Genomic DNA, 12019 nt, shown 5'->3' with positions numbered 1-12019 from the left:
TTAGCAGAGAAATGGGTGTGCTATTTGCTTGTGCCCAGGAGTTTCTTCCGGCTCAAGCCCAGCCCACGTCCCCCTCCTCCCTTCCCACCCCATCCTCGCCTTCATCCCTGAAGCTTTGCTCACAGACGTGCCTGCCAGTCCCATCCTGGCTCTTCAGGACAGTCTCCTCCAGGACCTGTCCCCCGACCCCCGCTGGCCTGAAGGGGACCCTCGGTGGTTACCAAAACCTGTGGTGATGCCCACAGGATGCCCTGGAGCTGAGGAGTGTGTGACTGCTACGGAGGCAAACCCACGGGTCCTGGGATTCACTAGGAGCTGAGCCGGAAGCTGGTCCTTCGGCCGGGGGCTGCTGTCCTGTGTCTCCCACTCCCTCGTTTTCCTGGGCACCACTCTGTCCACTTTGGTCTCCCTTCCCCAGGAGAAATGCCATGTTTGCCAAGCTCTTCTCCCACGGGCACGGTCTGCTATAACAAACCCTTCACTGCCACAATCTGTACACATTTTCTGGACAGGAGAGGGTGGAGAGTTTCATGCCACAAAGCCCTGGACTGTCCTGGGTTGGCCCCAAGGCTGTCTGCCCATTGCTGGACCCTATGGGGAGCCACGAGAGCCAGGAATCTCCATGCACCAAACTTGGGCACGGTATCTAGCCAGGTCTGGAGCCCATCTGAGGGACCCTCAGATTGGGGCTTATCTCCCGGCTCCCCAGGGCTCATCTATTGAGAATTTGACCTACATCACCTCCAGCTTCCTGTGTCGTCCTCTCTGATCCCAACCTCCCTCTCTTCCTCCCTCACTAAGAGCTGGAATGCAGGTGGCCCCCCCAGATTCTAGGGGGTCTAAAATTGTTCAGGGAAACCTGGCCAACTCATCCCCACACTCTCTGGCTTCGGCCATTCCAGATTCTCAAAGCTGGGCTTGCACACCGTGCAAACAGCTCACTCCAAACGTTTCTGCAGCCCATACACGCGTGCGAGAGTGCCTCCCCATTCCCGATGACCTGGGGTCACTACCTCAACACTGGAAACAGGCATCTCACCTCCTTGCTCTGTGCTGTCACAGCTGTCAGCTCATAGGACCACTTGGTTCCCCAGAAGCAAACCCTGAAAGGAAAATTTGTATGCAGGAGATTTAAGAGTTCCTGGGAAAAAACACTGAGGAGTCAGTGGGAGGGACAGGCGGTCACCAGGCAGGGAGGGGGTCAAGTGAGGGTGGGGTATTGAGCAAAGTCCCATGGAGGGTAACCTTGGCTTGATCCCACACGGGGACTTTGAGGACCACCCTGCAGGGTTGTCCTGACCAAGGAGCAGGGGAGCCCCACAGTCACTGGTAAAGGCTGCCCCTGCCCTGTGTCAGTTCCCAGGCCCCTGCCTGAGCTCAGTCTCTGACAAAGATGGAGAGCAGGCTCTTGGGTGTGAAAGGGCTCGGGAGCTGATATGCAAGAAACATCCAGGGGAATATGGGCATCAGCTAGTCTCTCTGCAGTAACTTCTTTTTTTTTTTTAATTTATTTATTTATCTTTGGCTGCATTGGGTCTTCATTGCTGCGTGCAGCCTTTCTCTCTAGTTGCGGAGAGCGGGGGCTACTCTTCATTGCAACGCGCGGGCTTCTCATTGCGCTGGCTTCTCTTGTTGCGGAGCACGGGCTCTAGGCATGCGGGCTTCAGTAGTTGTGGCACGTGGGCTCAGTAGTTGTGGTGCACGGGCTTAGTTGCTCCACGGCGTGTGGGATCTTCCCTGACCAGGGCTCGAACCCGTGTCCTCTGCCTTGGCAGGCAGATTCTTAACCACTGCGCCACCAGGGAAGCCCTGCAATCACTTCTTAATTCAAACCCTTATACCTGAAACCTGCCACTCTAAGTCATCTCCCATCCTGGGCAGAGCGCCTTTTTGCCCCATCCTATCCCTTGGCATCTGCTCAGCCAGCAGGTGAAGGAAGAGTGGACCCCAAACTAGTCCAGTTATATGGGCTCCCAACTCCTCTCTCCTCCAGGAAAAGATTGACCCCCTTAAGGAACTGAAAGTCTATTGATGCTGGAGTTTCCTGTTTCCTCACAGAGAGGGACTCACACATGAAGGGTAGCAAGTGTTTGGAGCATCCGCATGCCCCACAGAGGAGGCAGCCCCTGGACAGGTGGGGGTGTCCAGCTTGGGCAAAACCACCCTCTAAGCCATCAACTGAGTGACTGGTACGTTTCCCCTTGCCCATGTGCTCCAGCTCCCAAGCTCTCCATCCACCACCCCTCCCTTCGTGATACTCTTTTCTCCTTCCTTATCGTCTGCTATCTCCAGATTAAGTGTTGTGAAGAGGGCTTCCCGCATCCCCATGGAGAGGAGTAGGTGTCCGGGATCAAGGCGTCACTAGGATCCCCTACCAAATGGCCATCAGGCGTCCTTCCCGTCCTCGTCATCCTCCTCACATTCGTCTCCTACCCACTCCTCACCGAGAGAGAGGGCTGGCTTCTCCTCAGCCTCATTAGGGCCTTTCCTGCTCCACTGATCATGGGGTTATGGTCAGCCTGCTCCACTGATCACGGGGTTATGGTCAGCCTGCTCCACTGATCACGGGGTTATGGTCAGAGTCCTCAGGCAGGTAGACCGCCACCCTTCCAGGTCTCCCTCGGGTGGGAGTTTGCTTGGATGCACAATGTTAACAGCCCTGCCCTGTGGCTGCATATTATAAACAGTCAGGCATCCTGACCAGTCCCCTATCAGACATGGGGTTTCCTTTAGTGCTAAGCTGTCTCCTGCCTACCTGGGGTCACCAGATCCATTGTGAAACCCCGTCTCCAGTCTGCAACCCTGGCTCTGTACCTGGGTAAATTAGTAAGAAACCTCGCCATCGTGTCGACAAGAAGACCAGCTCAAATTGCTTTAAATAAAAGGGGAACATATTGGTTCATTAACTGAAAAATCACAAGGCAGTTAGCTTCAGGCTCAGGGGATCCAGGTACCTAAACAAAGGGTTGATAAACTACTGCCTGTAGGCCACATCTGGCCTGGCCTGCCACCTGTTTTATAAATACCTTGGTATGGAAACACAGCCATGCTTATCTGTTTACATGTTATCTATGGTGGCTTTCAGTCTACAGCCAAAGAGCTGAGTAGTCGCAACAGAGACCTATGGCCCACAAAACTGAAAATATTTACTACTGGCTTTTTGTAGATAACTTTGCCGACCCCTGACTTAAACAATATCATCAGGAATCTACCTTCATCTCTTGCCTGATGGTTGTGGTGAGTTCCCCTAGTCCCTGATCCCTAAACTACACAGACTGAGAGTGGCTGAGGTGTGGTTCCCTAAGTGAAGAGTGGAGTGTGATCCCTGGAAGAAGGATAAGTGGCTTCTGAGCAGGCCAAAACAACAGATGTCTGCTCTGCAGGCTCCGATCTTGTTTTCTGTGCTGTGTTCCACCAAGCCACATGGTGACAAACCATCAGCCACCTGGAGCTTATCCTTCAGATTGGTGGCATACTGAGTGAGACTGTCCCTGTGTGGCCCCTGGTTGTCAAGTCCCAAATGAGATCCATCAGTGGCCATGGCTCCAGTGCAGCTATCACGATGGAGTGCCACCAGCAGCAGCGTTCCCAGGGCTTGGCATGGATTAAAGCATCTGCACCCCAGCACCGCTGCCACTGTTGATCTGGATAGAACCTTCCATGCATGTTTAGTAAGTTCTGTGGAACCCCTTTGGGTTGGGGTCCATTTCAGGGAGCGGCCCTAGCCTTGCCAATTACAATTCTGCTAGTAAAAGGATTCCCAAAAATCTCACAATTTCTTGGTGAGGATGTAAAAAGACAGGAAATGCACAAACTGAGAACTTCTCCCACCACACCTCTGCCTAGAGGATGCTTCTGGACCCCTGGTGGGATGCCCGGGCATGGGAGGAACGGTGCCATCCCAATTTTGACTCTCCAGTTTCAGAAGACAACTGTCAAGGTACACCGTTTCTAAGAGCGTGCCACACTGAGTCCTCTCCAGATAGGCTGGTCAGGAAGCAATGTTGTACACGTAATGCACTGGGCGCATCTGTCCCACTTTATTTGGATGTCCTCTGCCGTCATGGGCCAGAGGAGCCATGCCCTAATTAGCCCCAGCATCTGTTCCCTCCCCAAGGCCCAGTGTCATCATGCATGGACCTCAGTGCTGTGGGGCAGCCTTTTTGAAACTGTACCAACTGCTTCCACGGTCCATTTACGAGGCACACAGGATTCTGTGTGATCCCCGATAATCGGGGCGATGTCCTAGAGTAGGACATCTGGGCCATAAGAGGAGCCTCATACCCTCCCTGCTAGAAGGAGCCACTTCTTCCCCTCCACTGTCAACCACAGCTCACTTCCTGGCAGAGCCCTTTGCTGACTCCCCACCTCCATCTGGGGAGGCACAGTTGGGTTATGTAATTCAAGGTTGTAAGTACAGCTTCTGAGGGTTGCCCCAGGCCGTCAGCCAAGCCTCTTTTCCAGACCCCTTTGCCATTCCAAATGGCCTGCACTCCCTCATTAAAGATGGTCTCAGCGACCTGAGAACGTGACCTTTGCACTGTAGCAGCTGCACCTTCAGAGCAGATGATAACAATGCTGGAATTACAGGGCCCTGGAGCTTCCATCCAGCTTACCTCTTCATACCCAATTCGGTACTGGAAAATGAGGCAGGTAGCAACCCATGCCAGCAAGGGTACACCATACTCATATTCCTTAAATGTATTCTTGGTAATCCACTTCAGCATTAAAAACTCTATAGTCTGTGAATGGGGTCTTGGGCCTCACTGCCAGGTGGGCTTTGATGAGCAGTGTCACAATTTTATGATTCCCATAGACCCAATATTACATCATCTTCCATCTTCTTGTCCTAGACCAAGGTTGTCTGTCTGCCTGGCATACTTTCCTGTAGGGAACCATCCCCCCTTTAATTCCATGTGGTTTAGGTGGCACTGAGCCCCACTCAGTCCCCAGTCCCAGAGCCCAGAGATGGGTATGTGACATAGGCCTGCAGATCATTCCATTTCACTAGCCTTAGTGATTAGTTCAGGGATGAGCACATAGCCAAGCTGGGCCAACCTGACACTTCCCTGAGAGTTTTCTGTCAGCTGCATCAAGAAAATGCTCCCTCCTTTTCTGAGAGTTCAAGCTGGAGCCACCTGTGGCCATTTCACTGTCCCTGTGGAGGAAAAATTCTACAGTAGAAGAGAATGAAGCCAACACATCAGCTGAACCAGAGATCAAGTAGAGATGAGAGATGAAGAGAGACACAGACAGAGACAGAGAAAGAGAGCACTTTGATGACCATATTTGAGCCCCTGGACCCAACCATGTCTGAGTATCAATCCTTTGAGGAAATAAAATATTATAAGCCCCCAATCTCTTATTTCATGTATGTTTAGAAATGTATTTGAAACAACAAATAAGGAATCTTGAGAGAAGGAGAAGTTATTGCCATGAGGGCTTTTGAGAAGGCAAAGCATTGAGCTAGATATAATTTTTGTGTGGCAAAGATTAGGAGTAAGTTGAAAGGTACAAGGAATACATAGAGAGAAGGGGGGGCGAGAGGGAGGGAGGGAGAGAGAATATTAACCATATGGAGTTAAGATCTTATTTCAAATTACATTTATTCTTATTTTATATCTTGTCATGGTGATATTGAGTAGTTTGTATGCAAGAAGTTCTCCTATAAAATTCTATTCTAACTACAATCGTTTATTGTTTCATAACCCTTAACCTTGAGACTATGATGCTTGTTTACTGTAGGAAATTGTACTTACTCATTGTAAGTTTGTTATAGGAAATTGAACTTTCCATCAACCTTGTAATATTTAACCTGCTGAGTATGACTTCAGTGCTTTTGTTTTATTTAAACCAACCAGCAGTGTAAGTATGGTAGAGTTTCTTGTCATTTGGAAAAACAATTTGTACATTTTTTCCCCCTTGCAGAAATTATGTAAGAAAAACAAGTACTAATTATAGCCAACTCACATTAAAAACACAATGCAGAATTTAAACTTTTTCTTCCACACCCTGGACTTTTCAGTTACACAGACCAATGCATTGTACTTTCTCTGCCATGTGCAATGGAAAGAATCCTGACTAATGTACCTTCCAAGGAGGAGTGGTGAGGGAGGCCGGTCAAGTGGGTCAGCAGGGCCATCCAGGAGCACAGAGTAGCTGATCCCTGGGGTTCTGAGTACCCTGCCCTCTTTCAGGGCCTGTGGCTACCCCAGATATTTTAGAGATCGCTGGGCATCGGCACTGACCTAACATTGATTCCCAGAGCTCCTGATACCAGTAGGTCCACTGGTTAGAGTGGGAGTGTGTGGGGCTGGGGGCAAATGGAGATCTGAACCTGAGTCCACCTCACAGAAGCCCCAGTGAGGCCCCGACACTATCTGCAGTCATTTCCCTCCGGTGTAGCCGGGACCCAGAGCTCCAGCAGCTCCTGACCCCCACCCAGATCCCTGCCCTGGATGGATGAAGAGCTTTTTTCACAGGAGGGACCTAGTGTGAGCTCCTGGATTCTCCCTCTCCATCTAAACAAAATAAAAGGTATCCTAGGGGGCTTCCCTGGTGGCGCAGTGGTTGAGAGTCCACTTGCCAGTGCAGGGGACACGGGTTCGTGCCCCGGTCCGGGAAGATCCCACATGGCGCGGAGCGGCTGGGCCCGTGAGCCATGGCCGCTGAGCCTGCGCGTCCGGAGCCTGTGCTCCGCAACGGGAGAGGCCACAACAGTGAGATGCCCACGTACCACCAAAAAAAAAAGGGTATCCTATATCCCTGGGACAATTACGTATGTTGGTGAAACCACTAATAACTTGAAATATACAGGATTCGTGATTTCCATCACATACCAGTGCTTCCTCATTTCTTTTGGCCCTAGCCTTGGAGAATGGCAGTGGATCATCACACGCTTCCTTAGTGACACTGTTTGCATCTGTTGCTCCAGACGTGCTCAGATCATACATGTGCACGCAGCTCCCTGCACGGCTGCCTCCCCTAGACGTTGTCTGGGGCTGCCTGGTTGAACCATCCGTGCTCAACAATTACACCCTCCAGCCACTCCGGAGCCAGGTGCGACTGTAACCTCTCGCTCCCCCCTACCCCGCCGCTGGCCCCACCCCGGGTCTCTCTTCTTCTTCCTTCCATTGCTGGATGCCCTTTTTTCCTCAGTACATTCCTTACCCTTCCTAGGATATCACAGTGGGGAACATTGGGATGAACAGTAGCATGGTGGGGTTGCCAGCCTCGGTCGATACTTCTGGGTGGTTTTCACTGACACTACTCAACACGACTCTGTAAACGTGGACGTGAGGGAGAAGTAGAGTTTACTGTAAACAACTGTACTATTAGAAAAAGGCACATACCTAAGGCACTAAAATCATCATTGACTTCTGACTTGAGTTTTTCTTCCAATCTGTACAGTGTATCCAGAGAACTTTCAAGAATGGCTGGACCCTAATAGTGGCGCAATCAGCAAGGGCCTTTTCGTGCAGGCTCTCAGCGCACCCCAAACCACCACCCTCTTGACCCTGGAAGGAAGAAAACCCTCTCCTGAACCCTGTCTCTCTCTTCTCTGGCTTCCCCCGTTTGTGTCTTGTCTTTCCTTCCCCGGCGCAGGAGCCTGCCTCCTTGAGCTCTGGTTCAAGCTGTCAGTGGTTCAGTTCTGTGGTTTTAGTCCAGATGAGTAGGAGTGGGGTGCAGATGGGGGCCGTTGGTTGGGAGAATATCAAGAAAGAAAGACTTTTCCTACCACCACTGCAATCTCCTCTTGCGTGTTGTTATGTACAAAGGGCTCTTGTCTCTTTGGTCAGGAGTCACACGGCCACATGCCCTTTTGGTCACTCAGGCCTTTGTATGTCTCATGCTTCAGGAAGGCATATATGGGCCCAGAGAGGACCTTGTGCCACCACAGTTGTCATTTCTATCTCAGAGTGGTTTCCACAATTTCCGCCTGACTTTGAGATGGGATTCCAAACTTCATCACAGCTCAGGCCTGATCGATCTTCATTTCTTGGTACCATGCATCTGCAAGCTTGGCAGTCACAGTGAGGTTGGGCTCTGGAGTTTGAGAAGAATGATTTAATCCAAGATGCAGGTAAGTACCACCCCTCGGGTAAAAAAATGCCGGTCGAGACCCAGCCTTTAACCCCCACGTGACTGGATCTCCCAAAGCCACTGCTTCTGCCACCCTCTGCCAGACAGGAAGTTGGTCTCTGCACACCATGAAATCTCCCCAAATACAAACCCAACTCCCATGTGACCAAAAGTTTCTTGGAGCACTGAAGAGAAAGGTGCATGACCTTTCTCTTCATTCATGCACAGCAGAATCCCCTTGGGTCCTCACTCCTTCAGCACCTGTCCTCACGGCAGAACCCACACTCACCCCTTCTACCCCCATCCATCCACATTTCAGCCTCTCCCTGCCAACCTGACCTCCCTTCCCTGCCCTGTATATCAAAATCCTGTCAGCCTGAACATACCACTCAGCAAAGAGAAGCCAGCCAAAGGGTGCTTTGTGAAACAGAAGCCCAGTTGTTAGCCGAACAGCTAAACTAACCAAATGTTGTTCCCCAAACGAGAGTGACCCTGGGGGGCCGAGTTTATCCCACCACTCCCCATTCAAAAGTTAGAAAAAGTCAAAACATATCTATGTTAAACTGGTTCCTATTTTTTTAAAATAAAATTTCCACTCTTATCCCCAACCCATCTTTTTGCCCCTGTTCTCAATGTGTGATGTTATGAAAGCAGACTGAAGAGTTCCATCCCTGCCAAGGTTGGGACAGAATCACTCTTTCACCAACGTTCTGAACGCCAAACTCCTTTTTTTAATTCATTTTTATTGGAGTACAGTTGCTTTACAATGTTGTGTTAGTTTCTACTGTACAGCAAAGTGAATCAGCTATACGTATATGTATATCCCCTCTTTTTTGGATTTCCTTCCCATTTAGGTCGTTGCAGAGCACTGAGTAGAGTTCCCTGTGCTGTACAGTAGGTTCTCATTAGTTATCTATTTTATACATAGTATCAGTAGTGTAGATATGTCAATCCCAATCTCCCAATTCATCCCACCCGGTGTCCATACGTTTGTTCTCTATTGAACTCTAAACTTTTATTTGTTTTTACTAAACTCTCTAGCCTAGCACCACCCAGTAGAACTTTCTGCAGGGATGGAAGTGCTCTATAGATGCACCGTCCAATATGGTAGCCACCAGCCCAGGTGGTTCCTGAGCACTTGGGATGTGGCTCAGGTAACGGAGAAATGAAATTTCTAATTTTATTTAATTTTAATTTCAATGGCCACGTGCAACTCTGGCTACCACATCGGGCAGCACAACTCTAGCCTAATTCCACCAATGACAATGAGGGATGTTCTAGGAAACTGTCAAAGAAAACTCCATAGGATGTTGACTGGTTCCTATATTGCCCGCTCACTAGGAAAAATTTGTCTCAGGTCTAAGGAACTGAAAAGGCAAAGCTGCTCTTAACCAGTTAGTCTTGTTTTGTTTTTAATCTTAAGGACAAGATTAAATCGCATACTCAACTTGTTTCCTTTTCCCCTTTGGCTGTCAGAAAGCACAGCCAAATTTAGAGCCCACCTCTACCTTACGTACCCTTGGATACTAGCATCACCCTCAGTTCCATTATTTTTTTCCTACCCTGTTGTCTTGTATGGGATGGGATGTAGAATGTCAACACCCTTCCCCACAAGAATAATCTTTGGGAGGAGGTGCCAACTTGAGCATTACTGATCAACTTGCTGAAGGCTGCAGACATGACTTACTTATCCTGGGGAACTGAATGGGGGAAGGGAAGGGATCTAGGGAGTTAGACCCCCATCCCAGTGGGGAAGGAAGGGATTTTCTGTGTTGCAAGGGGGAGTTGACGAAGGATGCAGTTCAGAGAAAACCTGTATAAAGGAGGGGAGGAGAGTGAAACCCTCATTTGATTCTTGAGATACTTTTCTCTCTGGTCTCAGGGAAAATCCCAGTTATTACCCAGCTATAATTTTTCTCTTTCTTCACTGTGTGTGTGTGTGTGTGTGTGTGTGTGTGTGTGTGTGTGTGTGTGTAGCGTTAAATGATGCTTAGTAAATTTACAGAATTGTGCAACTATGGCCACAAAACATTCCCATCACCTCGAAAAGAATCCTTGCGCTCATTTCTAGTCACTCCACATTCCCACCGGCAACCACTAATCTATTCTCTGTTTCTGTAGGCTTGTTTTTTCTGGACTTTTTATATACATGGATTCATATAATATGTGATCTTTGGCTTCTTTCACTGAGTATAATGTTTTTGAAGTTCATCTGTAGAATCTATTAGTACTTTATTCCTTTTTATTGCCAAGTAGTATTCTACTGTACAGATAGACTACATTCTGTTTATCCATTCACCAGTTGATAAACATTTGGGTTGTTTCTACTTTTTGGCTATTGTGAATACTGCTGCTATGAACTTTCACATATAAGTTCTGTGGACATATGTTTTCATTTCTCTAGGGCTGTTACCCTGAAGTGAAATTGTTGGGTCCATGGTAAATTTGTGTTAAGAATCTCAAACTGGGGCTTCCCTGGTGGCGCAGTGGTTGAGAATCTGCCTGCTAATGCAGGGGACACAGGTTCGAGCCCTGGTCTGGGAGGATCCCACATGCCGCGGAGCAACTAGCCCCATGAGCCACAATTACTGAGCCTGCGCGTCTGGAGCCTGTGCTCGGCAACAAGAGAGGCCGCGATAGTGAGAGGCCCGCACACCGCAATGAAGTGTGGCCCCCGCTTGCCACAACTAGAGGAAGCCCTCGCACAGAAACGAAGACCCAACACAGCAAAAATAAATTAATTAATTAATAAACTCCTACCCCCATCATCTTCTTCAAATGAAAAATAAAAAGAATCTCAAACTGTTTTCCCAAGTGCTGCACTATTTCATGTTCCCACAAGTAATGTGTGAAGACTCTAGTTTCTCCACATCCTCATCAACACTTGTTACTTGACTGTGTTTTTGATCACAGCCATTGTAGTTGATGTGTAGTGCTATCTCATTGTGGTTTTAATTTGCATTTCCCTAACAACGAATGATGAGCATCTTTTTATGTGCTTATTGGCCATTCATATGCCTTCTTTGGTGAAATGTCTGTTCAATTCTTTGCCCATTTTTTTAAAAATTTATTTTATTTATTTTTGGCTGCGCTGGGTCTTCATTGCTGCGCACAGGCTTTCTCTAGTTGTGGCGAGCGGGGGCTACTCTTTGTTGCGGTGCGTGGGCTTCTCACTGCGGTGGCTTCTCTTGTTGCGGAGCACGGGCTCTAGGCGTGCAGGCTTCAGTAGTTGTGGCTCGCAGGCTCTAGAGTGCAGGCTCAGTAGTTGTTGCACACGGGCTTAGTTGCTCCACGACATGTGGGATCTTCCCGAACCAGGGATCACACCTGTGTCCCCTGCATCAGCAAACGGATTCTTAACCACTGCGCCACCAGGGAAGCCCCTTTGCCCATTTTTAAATTGAGTTATTTGTCTTATTATTGAGTTTTAAGAGTTCTTTACATTTTCTAGATACAATTTCTCTTATCGGGCATGAGATTTACAAATATTTTCTCCTAGTCTATGACTTTTCACTTTTTTTTTTTTAATCTTTTTTATTTTTAGCTACGTTGGGTCTTCATTGCTGCGCATGGGCTTTCTCTAGTTGCAGAGAGCGGGGGCTACTCTTCTTTGCTGTGCGGAGGCTTCTCATTGTGGAGCATGGTTCTAGGCGTGCGGGCTTCAGTAGTTGCAGCTCACGGGCTTAGTTGCTCCGTGGCATGTGGGATCTTCCAGGACCAGGGCTCAAACCCGTGTCCCCTGCATTGGCAGGCAGATTCTTAACCACTACGCCACCAGGGAAGCCCATGTTTTCACTTTCTTAATGGTGTTTTCTGAACTGAAAAGTTTTTAATTTTTGTGAAGCCCAATTTATTATTTTTTCTTATATTGCTTGTGTTTTAGTGTCATATCTAAAAACTCTTCCTAACCCAAAGTCCTGAAGATTTACTTCTATGT

General features: G+C 48.7%; 1 protein-coding gene across 1 annotated transcript in view; it reads left to right on the top strand.

Annotated features, from left to right (window-relative positions):
* The window catches only part of SZT2 (SZT2 subunit of KICSTOR complex), a 227496-nt gene that overhangs the window by 131945 nt on the left and 83532 nt on the right, over positions 1-12019 (top strand). The window lies entirely within an intron of this gene.

This window comes from Orcinus orca, chromosome 1 (assembly GCF_937001465.1).
Source record: "Orcinus orca chromosome 1, mOrcOrc1.1, whole genome shotgun sequence".
NCBI classification, from domain to species: domain Eukaryota; kingdom Metazoa; phylum Chordata; class Mammalia; order Artiodactyla; family Delphinidae; genus Orcinus; species Orcinus orca.
The sequence above is the reverse complement of the archived record's forward strand: the minus strand, read 5'-3'. Positions and strand labels throughout refer to the sequence as shown.